The following is a 14743-nucleotide window of genomic DNA, read 5'->3' as shown; positions in this document are numbered from 1 at the left end:
CAGTTGCTTTTCAGGCAACGGTAGCTGAGCACAGATCTATGGGAGCCCTGTATGTAATAGGAGAGTGGCAGGCAGGGATGCTGCGATTGGAAGATGGACAAGAATGATGGATGAATTTAGTCCCTGTGCCTTAATAGACTGACACCTTGCCCCCTCATCACTCTCCTTCCAGCCATCTCTCCCTTTTTCTCTCTCCCACCTTGGAATACATGGTCAGTGGCTCATTAAATGACGGATGCATTGCGTAGCTTGTCCCGTTTTCCTCTCGCTCCCCCTCTCCTCTTTCCTCTTCCCTTCTCGTTATGTGTGGCGACAGCATGACTGCCTGCGTCAGCCACTAAATGCTAGTTGCTGCAGTCGGAGGATCATGTGTGTGTGTGTGTGTGTGTGTGTGTGTGTGTATGAGTGAGACGGGGGGGGGGGGCTGCCTATCGTCTCCTCTGCTACCCTACCCAGCATGCATGGAAGACCGACAGGCTGAATCATCCCACCACCTTCTGCCGATTGTGCCAAGGTAACACTAACGTGTGTTTGTGTGTGAGAGAGAAAAATAAGAAAGATTAGGACTGTTATGTGTTGTGTTTGTTGGTGTATCTGAGTTTGAAAGACAGTGCTGTGTGCATTGCTGTGTATGTGTTTGGGTGTGTGTGTTTTGAGACACCGCATGCATCCCTGCACTGCAGATTGAGTGTGTTGTGCAGAGTCTAGCCCACTCTTGTCCATTACTCCCTTCAATCCATCGTGCCTGTGCTTGTTACAAGCTTCCACTCCTCTATTTACTAGACTGATTGCACCAATGTTTATTTGGGAAATACTATCCTCATGCCGTCAGCTTTATATGTTGATGTCATGCTTAACTTCCTGTTTTAGTGGAAGGCACTGACACATTGATCATGTGACTATGATCATCTGTGATTAATGGTATCAGGCGTTTTGTCATTTCTGGTGCCTTTTCACACATTCATTTGCATATGTGTGGTGTGAAATCACTGACTTCTGTAAACAGGCCTGTGTTTTTAATCTACTGATAGAGACCTACTCAGATAGCATTTACACTGCAGCTCCTCACAAATCAAATTTAGACAGCCAGCAAATGATTGAATAATTTGGATTCAGGGTCTATTTGTGACGAGAATAATCAACTCTTACTCTACCTCTCCTCGTCACTGTTCATTGTGTCTTTATATGCCTATGGTCCCATGTGGCTCAGTTGGGAGAGCATGGCACTTGCAACGCCAGTGTTGTGGGTTCGATTCCCACAGGGGACCAAAAACGAAAAAAGTATGGAAATGTATGATCTCACTACTGTACGTTGCTCTGGATAAGAGTGTCTGCTAAATTACTAAAATGTAAAAAATAAATTGAAATGCACTTTGGCTATTTCTGTGTCTTTCATAGACTGTTGTATCCTCTCTGATCGGCTGTTCCTGTGTCTTTTTTAATGGATTGTCTAGGAAGCTACTGCCCCTCTGTTGACATTCTGTTCACATTAGTTATTTATCTGTCTCAACTTGTGTTCACCACATTCTCTTTGTCTCTCGTAAGGATCTATCCTCTTTATCCCTGTGTGTTTTTACTGTCTTTGTTTCAGTTTCTTTCCTCCTGTCAGTGTTTTCTTGTCTTTCTTTCTAGGGCTAATGTAATTCTTACATGTCAGTGTTCGCTCTCTCGCACTCTCTCTCCCTGTCATGTTTCTGTCTGTTTGTCCACCTCTGTTTTCCTTGTCATTCTCTTGTCTGTGTAATCCCTCTATTCAGTCACTGGAGAGCAATCCCTCTCTGTCTGTCTGTCTGTCTCTTTGTCTCTGTCTGTCATAGTAGCTGGGTGTTGGTGGTCCTGTGGACGAGCATGGAGTGTCTGTATCTGATGCAGGGGCCAGGCACCACTGTCCTGCTGCTACACACTTTGGCCTGGGCATGGACAGGTCAGTAACAAGACTGGGTCATGGAAAATATACCACCACACAGTACTCAGTACTTTATGAGTTACAATATATTGATAAAGGATAAAGATTCTCACGAGAAACAGATTAAAGTACATTTAAATGGACACTGGGTTTCAAGTGCACATATTTTGAACATATAAACTTCTCTATACATCCAGGTGCGATCGAACATGATCCCAAGATTGATGGACGGCATCAAGCTGCACTAACACTGAAAGAGAATGTCACCCACAAGTTCAACTGCCAGTCAGAGGGTTGGAATCCTAATTCCCCGCCCCTGCTGACGTGGTATCTCAACGGGAAGCGACAGAGACAGCCGATAGACAAACGGGCACCTGGGCGCCTGGTGGTGACATCAGTGGAGGAGGCTGGGCTGCTGAAATCGGACTCCAAGCACAACAGCACCTTCTCTCTGAGAGCCAGGAAGTGGGATACAGAGCTGGTGTGTGCTGCATCCAGCCCTCACAGTGAAGAGAGCTACAATGCCACCGTCACCCTCAATGTGCAGTGTCAGGAGGCTTGTTGAATGATCTACTGATGTTTTGTGGTGTGGGGAATGTGTTTATATGGTTATATCTTGTGGCTGTTAAGGTTTCATAACCAAATACAGTATTAACCCCAGTCCTTCTGCCTACTCAGATCTTATCATTGGTCCCAGTGCTCATATCAATATCCAATATGATCCCACCACTGTAGGTTATTTAAAGCCAGTAGTATATTGAACTGATGTGATGCTCAGTTTCCCTCTTTGTTATGTTCCCATGCTGGGCATCCTGACAGGGGGCGCTGTGGGCTTCATTACCCTTCTCATCCTCAGCCTTCTGGTGCTCTGCCTTCTGCAAGGGCAAGGGCAAGGCCATCATCGGTGAGACAGGGGAGCAAGGAGGGTGGGAGGAACTGTTGTATTTTGATGATACAATGAATGAGGTGCTTTAAGTCTCTGAAGAATGTCTGTGCCTGTTCTTTTTCAGATGAGCCAGTTGAGATTATAATGGCGAAAAAATGGTAACGTACATTATTTGGCTAATTTATCTGTTGTTTGTGTCAGTTGTCAGCATAGGTGTGGGTCTAAATGTGTCTTTCTTTGAATATGAAAAAAAAGGTAAAGTGGGAGGGAGTATGAAAATGTATGCACTCACCACTACTGTAAGTTGCTCTGGATAAGAGCGTCTGGTAAAATGACTAAGATGTAATACCCACGTATTGTATTCAATGGTATATATTTATGCATGAGCATGCTCCTCTGTTTCTATTTACAGTACAGTATATAAGGCAAGTGTCTGTATAATAATATACTTTACATGTATGTATATGTATTCACAAAAAAACTAACGGAAGCAAACAGGCCAAAACGGGGAGGGGCATACCTGAACTTATCCAATAAGTGACTGATTTTCATTGCTTTGGTTTGCGACGGTGTGCACTAATGAATACACCCCATGATTCTTGTTTCAGTATCGAATCACCTACTATGAAGGTAGACAAGATATACCTACCCAGAGAGAACATGTCTCTCTAACTTCCAACATGCAACTCAATGACCTCAGCACCCTGCGTAAAGGTAAGACACTACTGCTGAGAGACAGATACCTCATTAGAACCGAGGTAGAAGTCTCATCAATGGTGCAAAGCAATTACAGAACAGGAAACAGAGTGGCCATTTTGGTGCCCTGGCATCTGTCCCTGTGGTCTTCTCCATGACTCTGTCCCATCTGTTACTCTACTTCCTCATTCCCATGCTGTCTCTCTGTAGCACGAGAGACCGCCAAACACCACCTTGGGGAGAAGATGAGCGAGGAAGAGGAGGATCTGTTTGCTGCCTATGCTGCTAGGGGTAAGACAGGGTTCAGAGGTTTATGGTTTAGTTACTGTTGATGGAAATTAGTTGGCCACTTACACTAATGTAATGTTAATATTTTAGGCTGTACAAAGGGTGTTAATAAGTTTATATTTGTGTGTGTGTGTGTGTGTGTGTGTGTGTGTGTGTGTGTGTGTGTGTGTGGTGTGTGTGTGTGTGTGTGTGTGTGTGTGTGTGTGTGGTGTGTGTGTGTAGTGTGTGTGTGTAACTATTGTTTGTGGTGGTGTGTAACTATTGTTTGTGTGTGTGTAACTATTGTTTGTGTGTATATACCATGCACCACGTATGTCCGTACATTGTTATAAAGTTTGTTGTTGACACCCCCTCCAGGCTTCGCCCGGTACTCCATGTTGGGCTTCATCTATAAGGTGAACAGCAAGAGCAGTGATGAGATCTGGCTCTGACTACTATGCCACAGTCCCACCACTGGGTGGTCTGAGATGATTACAGGCGCAGACCAGCAAGAGAAACCGATCAGGAAGATACGATAGGTAGCGATCTCACTCTGAGGTTATCCAGATGAACCTGTTACAGCAGGTAATCACATTCCAACTTGATTCAGTGAAAATCAGAAACTCAGAATATCAGGTCCTATGTTAATTGGTTGGTGTATTTCAAGCTGACTGGTATAAATCTGTAGCCTGGTCCTATATCTGTTTGTGCTGTCTCTCTGTTTGGCGTGACAGTATGTCATGAACAGATCTGGGACCAGGATAATAACTCTGATTGCCATGAACTGAATCATCAAAAGATGCAGTTGTAGAATCAAGGTAATGCATTTAGATGGCTCTAAACACCTAAACTAATGCTCAGTGTAGGAAGTATACTGTACCAGTGTTTTAGATGGCTCTAAACACCTAAACTAATGCTCAATGTAGGAAGTATACTGTACCAGTGTTTTAGATGGCTCTAAACACCTAAACTAATGCTCAGTGTAGGAAGTATACTGTACCAGTGTTTTAGATGGCTCTAAACACCTAAACTAGTGCTCAGTGTAGGAAGTATACTGTACCAGTGTTTTAGATGGCTCTAAACACCTAAACTGATGCTCAGTGTGGGAAGTGTACTGTACCAGTGTTTTAGATGGTTTACACTGACTGACAATTACCACATCGCTGGTCCTGAATGTCTCTAAAACTAAGAGCTTTGTATTTGGTACAAATCCTTCCTTGCTATACCTCAGCTGAATCTGGTAATGAAGGGTGTGGGTGTTGAACAAGTTGAGGAGAATAAATTACTTGGTGTTACCTTAGACTGTTAACTGTCACGGTCAAAACATATAGATTCAAATGGTTGTAAAGATGGGGAGAGGTCTGTCAGTAATAAAGATATGCTCTGTTTTTTGGACTCCACACTCCAAAAAGCAAGTTCTGCAGGCTCTAGTTTTGTCTTATCTTGATTATTGTCCAGTCGTGTGGTCGAGTGCTGCAAGGAAAGACCTAGTTAAGCTGCAGTTGGCCCAGAACAGAGCYGCACGTCTTGCTCTTCACTGTAATCAGAGGGCTGATATAAATACTACGCATGCCAGTCTCTCTTGGTTAAGAGTTGAGGAGAGACTGACTGCATCACTTCTTCTTTTTATAAGAAACAATGTGTTGTGTGTCAGAGCTCTGACACTTACACTTACCCCACCAGACATGCCACCAGGGGTCTTATCACAGTCCCCAAATCCAGAACAAATTCAAGATAGCATACAGTATTATATAGAGTCCTTATTGCATGGAACTTCCTTCCATCTCATATTGCTCAAATAAACAGCAYACCTGGTTTCAAAAAACAGATAAAGCAACACCTCACGGCACAACSCCTCTCCCCTATTTGACCTAGATAGTTTGTGTMTATGTATTGAGATGTAGGCTATGTGGGCCTTTACATTTTTTGTATGTCGTTCTGTCCTTGAGCTGTTCTTGTCTATTGATGTTCTGTATTATGTCATTCTGTACTATGTTTCATGTTTTGTGTGGATCCCAGGAAGAGTAGCTGCTGCTTTTGCAACAACTAATGGGGATCCTAATAACATACCAAATACCAAATCTCCATATACTGCAGTCGGTTGATCACATACCATAACCATGAACTCCTGTTGGATTACGGAATGCTTCATGGTCTTTGTATATCATAAGAATGTCCAAGACAATTTATGTAAACTGATATTTTTCTATGGATATATACATAAACAATATATATTTCTCTAAAAGTATATAACGTGTACATGTATATTTGTATGTATATGTGTATAAAATACATCTAATTAAGATTAATATGACTATGGATTTGACTWTGGACAGTCAATTCTGCTTTTGTTTTTATTTAACCAGCAGGGGGCACTTATCTTACCCTGTCAAATACCCTAGTTGGAGACTAAAGGAACCAACTGTCTATTGATTTACACATAACGGTCTGTCTTCTTATTAATGCTGTCATAGGTCAGCTGTGCTTTGCAGGTCAGGACTGGGCATCATCAGGAGACAGTTGGGACAGTGCCGGGCTGGCCTTCACTGGTTCTGCTGTAATGGGGCCCAGGCTAGTGTTCGCCCATATCTGTGTGCTGAGCCAGTGGGAGGAAATGCAGCCTTAGTCTAATGGAAATTGTGATGACATTCACATATGACAATTATATCTCAGATTGTGTTCATTTGACACTGATGGTAGGGAAGTGATGCTATCCTATCTTTTATGGTTCTGACACTGCTGTCTGGGTATATGTGATTGTGTGTAATAAGACTGGCCAAAATCAACATTTTGTAAACCGCAATTCTTATYACAAAAGTGTTTTCTGTCTTACCTGTGGTTAGTGCATTGTTATTTGTGTCGAACATAGTGGCTGTAGTGTTTGAGGCATCGGGGTAGTAGTGTTTGAGGCATTGTGTCTTAGTGCCTGGGTGAGAGTGTAACTGTGTTCCAGGTGCCAGTTGTAGGTTATAGGGTGTTGTGGTCTACCGTTGCCAAGCAGGAAGCTGTTGTCTCTTTGTCTTCCTCACATGGCTCCTCTGCATTCTGCAGAGCAGTAGGGATTTTAGGTTTTCAACAGAATCATTGGGACATAACTTATCTGTGATCATGATCATGTTTTACTACATTGTAAAATCATACTACATACTAAAACCACTACTCTTAAATTATTTTTTGCAATTTACTGTAGGCCCATATGTAATTCTTCTTACCCTTGGTATTAAACATATGGTATTAAACATTTGGACATTGTTGTTTCAAAAGTGATAGTACTTGCCAAAGCAGCATGTTGAAGTTGATCTGTTGCCTCACCCATAACTCAACCCGGTCTCAAGTTACTGAGGTACTAAATYGGGACAGATACAGCTCTGATGTTAATGGAAGATAATAATACACACCTCCTCCTCATAGACATAGAGACAGACAGACCCCATGAGAAGGTGACATTTTGAAGACTTTTTGAAAACCGACAAGGAAAGGGTGAGTTTTAGGTTTTTGATCCCCTATTCTAAAGACCCTTTTATTTGTTTTACATTTTTGAAACAGTTTTGGTGGGGTAGATCGGGTTTAATATTGCAGATAGATTGTAGCTTCCATCAAATGTAATTGTCTGCATCACTTCCAATCCCCCATATATTTTTTTGCAAATATATATATTTTTTGCAAATATATATATATATATACACACGTGTATAAATAGTATATGTATAGATATGTATATCTATATCTATATGTGTATGTATATATATGTGTGTGTGTTTGTATATATATATATATATACACACACACACACACACATATATATATATAATATATATATATATATATACAGTTGAAGTCGAAGATTACATACACTTAGATTGGAGTCATTAACTAGTTTTTCAACTCCTCCACAAATTTCTTGTTAACAAACTATAGTTTTGGCAAGTCAGTTAGGACATCTACTGTGCATGACACAAGTCATTTTTCCAAACATGTTTACAGACAGATTATTTCACTTATAATTCACTGTATCACAATTCCAGTGGGTCAGAAGTTTACATACACTAAGTTGACTGTGCCTTTAAACAGCTTGGACAATTCCAGAAAATGATTTCATGGCTTTAGAGGCTTTTGAGAGACTAATTGACATAATTTGAGTCAATTGGAGGTGTACCTGTGGTGTTAAGGCCTACCTTCAAACTCAGTGCCTCTTTGCTTGACATCATGGGAAAATCAAAAGAAATCCGCCAAGACCTCAAGAAGAAAATTGGAGACCTCCACAAGTCTGGTTCATCCTTGGGAGCAATTTCCAAACGCCTGACGGTACCACGTTCATCTGTACAAACAATAGTACGCAAGTATAAACACCATGGGACCCCGCAGCCATCATACCGCTCAGGAAGGAGATGATTTCTGTCTCCTAGAGATGAACGTACTTCGGTGGGAAAAGTGCAAATCAATCCAGAACAACAGCAAAGGACCTTGTGAAGATGCTGGAGGAAATGGGTACAAACGTATCTATATCCACAGTAAAATGAGTCCTATATCAACATAACCTAAAAGGCCACTCAGCAAGGAAGAAGCGACTGCTCCAAAACCGCCAGACAACTGCACATGGGGACAAAGATCGTACTTTTTGGAGAAATGTCTCCTGGTCTGATGAAACAAAAATATAACTGTTTGCCATAATTACCATCGTATGTTTGGAGGAAAAAGGGGGAGGCTTGCAAGCCGAAGAACAACATCCCAACTGTGAAGCACGGGGGTAGCAGCATAATGTTGTGGGGTGCTTTGCTGCAGGAGAGACTGGTGCACTTCACAAAATTGAAGCAACATCTCAAGACATCAGTCAGGACGTTAAAGCTTGGTCGCAAATGGGTCTTCCAAATGGACAATGACCCAAGTATACTTCCAAAGTTGTGGCAAAATGGCTTAAGGACAACAAAGTCAAGGTATTGGAGTGGCCATCACAAAGCCCTGACTCAATCCTATAGAAAATTTGTGGGTAGAACTTAAAAAGTGTGTGCGAGCAAGGAGGCCTACAAACCTGACTCCAGGTCTGTCAGGAGGACTGGGCCAAAATTCACCGAACTTATTGTGGGAAGCTTGTGGAAGGCTACCCGAAACGTTTGACCCAAGTTAAACAATTTAAAAGCAATGCTACCAAATACTAATTGAGTGTATGTAAACTTCTGACCCACTGGGAATGTGATGAAAGAAATAAAAGCTGAAATAYYTCATTCTCTCTACTACTATTCTGACATTTCACATTCTTAAAATAAAGTGGTGATCCTAAATGACCTAAAACAGGGAATTTTTACTCTGATTAAATTTCAGGAATTGTGAAAAATGTAGGCTTTTTATTTTGGCTAAGGTGTATGTAAACTTRCAACAACTGTACATATATTTTTTTACATATATTTTCCTTTATTACTTTCTAAACCTACCATTCCTCTCCTAATTGGAGTAAACTAGTGAACAACAACGCTTAGGCCTCTACTTACAGATTATATATACTACAGTATATACATTTTATGGACACAGTTCATTTTACAATTGTTCTATTTTGTTTGTTTTTACTCTGTCCTTCCTCTACCACTCCCATTATTTCTAATGTCCATCCGGTTTGAATTATATTTGCTGTATCTTTCAAACTGTGCTATTTCACAAAAGTTCTTAACCTATTTATATTTTACGGACACAGTGTGTTTTACATTAGTTATCTTGTTATTAGTTGCTATTAGTCCCAAACTTCAGCTCCATTCAACCCTTCCCATCTATCTCTTAACACCATCCATATTGGGTTTCTATTTGCCATATATTTATCATCTGTGCTGTGATGTTTCACAAAAGTTCTGAACATTTCTATTCTCATTGTTTCTACAGATTGTACATTTAATTTTTTGTTTTTGCTAAAAGTATTATTATATTATTGGTCGATTGACTATGACATTTCAGATCACCCAGTAGTGCTATCTGCAGGGTTAGCTCAAGGTAAATATAGCAATTCTTCAGCCATTCCTGGACCTGTSACCAAAAACAAGCTATATATGGACAGTACCAAAACAAATTATCTAATGATTCTGTCTCTTCGCAGCAAAATCTGCAGAGCTGGGATGGCTGCTGTATCCCCCATATATATAACATTCTATTGGTTGCAAGAATTTTGTATAATAATAATTTAAATTGAACAATTCTAAGTTTTGAATCTGGCGTCGTTTTCCGTATCAGTTCATAAACCATGTGCCATGGAATCGGTACGTCAAAAATCTCTTCCCAACTATTTTGCGATCTATATGGCACAGGTGTCATAAAAAAAAAAATCTGGTATACTTTTTTTTTAATCTATCACAATTTTCTTTAACCAATTATGGTCTTTAATGCAGGGCCGACAGACAAGTTTTTGCGGTAATGCTGCAATTAGTTGGTTGCAATTTTGGGTAGTGTAGACATTTCCATATGTTTTTGTTAGCTGCATGTGTGACAACTCCACCTGTCCTATTTATGATATCATTTACGAAGATTATACCTTCTTTTTTTTAAATAAAACACTCTTTTTTTTAATCAATTAGTATATTTGAGTTTAACCACAATATTTGTTGTATTATTTGTTCTGTCTTTTCCGYTGGATTAAATTGAAATTGATAGAGACAGTTAACAAGTTTTCATCACTGACATGAGAAAGATTTATTTACAATTGAAAAGGTTTGTAGGAGACAATAAAATAACGATAAATCAATATATTTGTGTGAAGGTGTTATTTCTTGTAACATTTCAGGCCTCAATTCAGTAAAGATCTATGTATTTTTTTGTTTRACTATTATACAAAATTGAAGTTTGAGTCGAATGGCTGTCTAGGGACAGAAAATTGTGTCTTTCTAGTTTTTTTTAATGGACATAGGGGCTCTGTAGGTTGGACCACCTATAACGGCAGTGTATGAAATGATACATCAGTTTTATTTTCCCCAGAAGAATCAAGAGAATAGTAAATAGAATGAAGGGGACCATACTCTTGGCTCATCTGTTGTTGATTTGGACCATGACTGCTAAGTTTTGGGGTAGCTATGGAAAAAATAGACAGACTGCATAGAAAATTTCACAAAAATAATTCAACACCAGTTTTTTCTGGGGCATTATCTGGACATTCTGTAGATCAGGTTTTCTCCCAACTCTCCTAATTTAATTTAGTATTCAAAACTATCTCACTAAAACCCACCATAATTATTGGCACCCTTGATAGAGATGAGTAAAAAAAAGACTATAAAATAAATAATACTAAAACTGAGCTATAATGTATGCAAATAAAATGTGTATTTGTACTGTATTTATACTAATACATTTGCTCAGAWTTMMTTTTCTTTTTTTCGTCATCTGACCATAGCAACGTCTGGACTTTGATAAATGGCATTGGAACCAGTGCAATGGTCAGATGACATGAAAACAAGCTCTTTGGCCACGCASACCAGTGGTGGGTTTGCTGTTGAAAAACAGAAGCATACTTGTATGCTGTTAAATATGGTGGTGGATCTTTGATGTTATGAGGCTATTTTGCTTCCACTYGTCCTTGGGCCCTTGTTAAGGTCAACGGCATCATGAACTTTACCAAGTACCAGGACATTTGTGCCAAAAACCTGGTTGCCTCTGCCAGGATGCTGACACTTGGCCGCAAGTGGATCTTCCAGCKAGACAATAACACCAAGCACATATCAAAATCTACAAAGAAATGGTTAATTGATTACAAAATCAACATTTTGTAATCATCAGGCTCTGGACTTGAACCCTGTTGAAAACCTGRGGTTTGAATTGGAGAGGGCAGTCATAAGAGCAGATGAATGATATCAAGGATATGGAAAGATTCTGTATGGAGGAATGGTCTAAGATAAAACATTTTTAAAAAGAGAAGAGAAAAAAAGATAAATAATATCATGAATAAATACACAATGAGTAATGATAACTTGGCTATATACACGGGGGTARGAGGTAATTGAGATAGATAAGTACATATAGGTAAGGATTAAGTGACTAGGCAACAGGATGGATAATAAACAGCAGCGCATGTGATGAGTCAAAAGACTTAGTGCAAAAAGGGTCAATGCAGATAGTCTGGGTAGCTATTGGTGAACTACAATACACTACATTATACTGAACAAAAATATAAATGCAACATGGAACAATTTCTAAGATTCTGAGTTACAATTCATATAAGGACATTCGTCGATTGATATAATTTCATTAGGCCCTAATCTATGGATTTCATATGTTTGGGGTATACAGATATGCATCTGTTGATCACAGGGGTGTGGATCAGAAAACCAGTCCGTATCTGGTGTGACCACAGTTTGACTCATGCAGTGCGACACATCTCCTTCGCATAGAGTTGATCAGGCTGTTGATTGTGGRCTGTAGAATGTTGTCCCACTCCTCTTCAATGGCTGTGCGAAGTTGCTGGATATTGGTGGGAACTGGAACACGCTGTCGTACATGTCGAGAGCATCCAGAGCATCCCAAACATGTTCAATGGGTGACATGTCTGGTGAGTATGCAGGCCACGGAACAATTGGGACATTTTCAGCTTCCAGGAATTGTCTACAGATCCTTGCGACGTGGGGCCSTGCATTATGATGCTGAAACATGAGGTGATGGCGGCGGATGAATACCATGACAATGGGCCTCAGGATCTCGTGATGGTATCTCTGTGCATTCAAATTGCCATTGACAAAATGCAATTGTGTTCGTTGACCAAGCTTACGCCTGCCCATACCATAATCCCCCCGCCACCATGGGGCACTCTGTTCACAACATTGACATKAGCAAAACGCTCACTCACACGACGCCATACACATGGTCTGCGGTTGTGAGGCCGGTTCGACGTACTGCCAAATTCTCTAAAACAACGTTGGAGGTGGCTTATGGTAGAGAARATCTGGCAACAGCTCTGGTGGACATTCCTGCAGTCAGTATGCCAATTGCTCGCTCCCTCAAAACTTGAGACATCTGTGGAATTGTGTTATGTGACAAACTGCACATTTTGGCTTTGCCTTTTATTGTCCTCAGCGCAAGGTGCACCTGGGTAATGATCATACTGTTGAATCAGCTTCTTGATATGCCACACCTGTTAGGTGGATGGGTTATCTCMGCAAAGGAGAAATGCTCATTAACAGGGATGGAAACTAATTTGTACACAAAATTTGAGAGAAATATGCTTTTTGTGTGAATGGAACATTTCATGGATCTTTTATTTCAGCTCATGAAACATGGGACCAACACTTTACATGTTGCTTTTATATTTTTGTTCCGTGTATTTAGAGGTCTTATGGCTTGGGGGTAAAAACTGTTCAGGATCCTGTTGCTTCCAGACTTGGTGCATCGGTACCGCTTGCAGTGCAGTAGCAGAGAGAACAGTCTATGACTTGGGTGGCTGGAGTCTTGGAGAATTTTTGGGGCCTTCCTCTGACACCACCTCCTATAGAGGTCCTTGAAGCCCCCTCCTGCTGTTCAGAGACTGGCATTTTCTACAAGAAATCTGCCTCCAGAAATAAAAGCTTCTCCCAAGTGGGTGTGACACCTACTCCCGTTGCCTGCTGCAGTGCTGCTTGGATTCCACCTGGCGATCTGTTCACCATCTGCCCTGGTTGTCTCCCCCTGTCTGGTACAGGGSGAGACATGGCGCTAGATGTGTATCTAGTTAAATAGAAACTACAGTGGCAATGTCATTTATTGTAGCTGGGGATTTTCTCTCTATTTGTTACACAGACTTTTGGCCTCCCATCCTATTCTAACCACCTCTCGCCGGCTTTGTATTCATGTTACCTGATGAAATTGRTGTACAATATGATCTTGTTGCCATCTGATGCACKTTCAGATGTCATACATCGGCACTGCAGAGCTCTTCCTGTCCTATGCAGTGCCTTGATTGTATTACTGTTGATGATATCTGGAAATGTGCATGTACACCCTGGCCCATCTATTGTTGCAAGCCCCAACAATAGACTTGTGCTCTGATATCTGCTTCTCTGATTTCTGCTCTCGTAAAAGCTGGGTTTTCTGCGTGTTAACACTAGAAGCTTTATTACCTAAATTGGATCAATTGAAAGTGTGGGTTCACAGCTCCAATCCAGATGTGTTGGTCATTACTGAGACGTGGTTAAGGAAAAGTGTTTTGAATACTGATGTTAACCTTTATGGTTATCCTTTTTCGGCAAGACAGATTTCTTAAAAGGTGAGGGAGTCGCAATCTTTACCAAGGATCACCTTCAGTGCCTGTTTATCTCCACCAAGTCTGTCCCTGAACAATTTGATTTGAATGGTTTAAGTATTAACTTTCAAATAGCTCTTTGTTGACTGTTGCTGGATGCTTCGTCCTCCATCAGCACCGGCCTGTACCCTTCCTGCCCTAAGCTCTCTCCTGGCCCTTACACTAAGTCTGAATTTGTCCTGCTAGGTGACCTAAACTGGGACATGCTTATTAAACCACCTGACCAAAGTCCTAAAGCAATGGGACTCCCTAAATCTTTATCAGATTATTACCAATCCCACAAGGTATGACTCCAAACACCCAGAAAAGGCTAATCTTTGATGTTATCCTCACAAATAATCATGATAGGTATCAGTCTGGTGTTTTCTGTAATGACTTAGTGATCACTTTTTTACAGCCTGTGTTCGTATGGCTGCTCAGTGAAATTACTTGTCCTGATTTGTCATAGACACTTGCTAAACAACTTTAATGAGCAAGCCTTCCTTCATGAACTGGCTCTGTAAAATGGTATAGAATCAGGTTGATCCCCTCTGTCGAAGACACTTGGACCTTCGTTTTGATATTTTCAGTAGTATTGTTAACAAACACCCCCATAAAGAAAATGAGAATTAAAAACAGGTTCAGCCTCTGGTTCGACATTGATCTTGCAGAGTTACTCCACCTCAAGAATTGCATTTGGTGATGGCTCAGCACACGCATAGTCAGGCTGACTGGCTCTTGTTCAGGAAAATGAGAAATAAGTGCACTCAGG

General features: G+C 40.7%; 1 pseudogene; it reads left to right on the top strand.

The window, feature by feature from the left end:
• The first annotated feature begins 419 nt into the window (after positions 1 to 419).
• The window catches only part of LOC111949740 (uncharacterized), a 22379-nt pseudogene continuing 8055 nt past the window's right edge, over positions 420 to 14743 (top strand).

Source organism: Salvelinus sp. IW2-2015, linkage group LG22, assembly GCF_002910315.2.
Source record: "Salvelinus sp. IW2-2015 linkage group LG22, ASM291031v2, whole genome shotgun sequence".
NCBI lineage: Eukaryota > Metazoa > Chordata > Actinopteri > Salmoniformes > Salmonidae > Salvelinus > Salvelinus sp. IW2-2015.
Note: the sequence above shows the minus strand (reverse complement) of the source record. Positions and strands in the feature narration are given on the sequence as shown.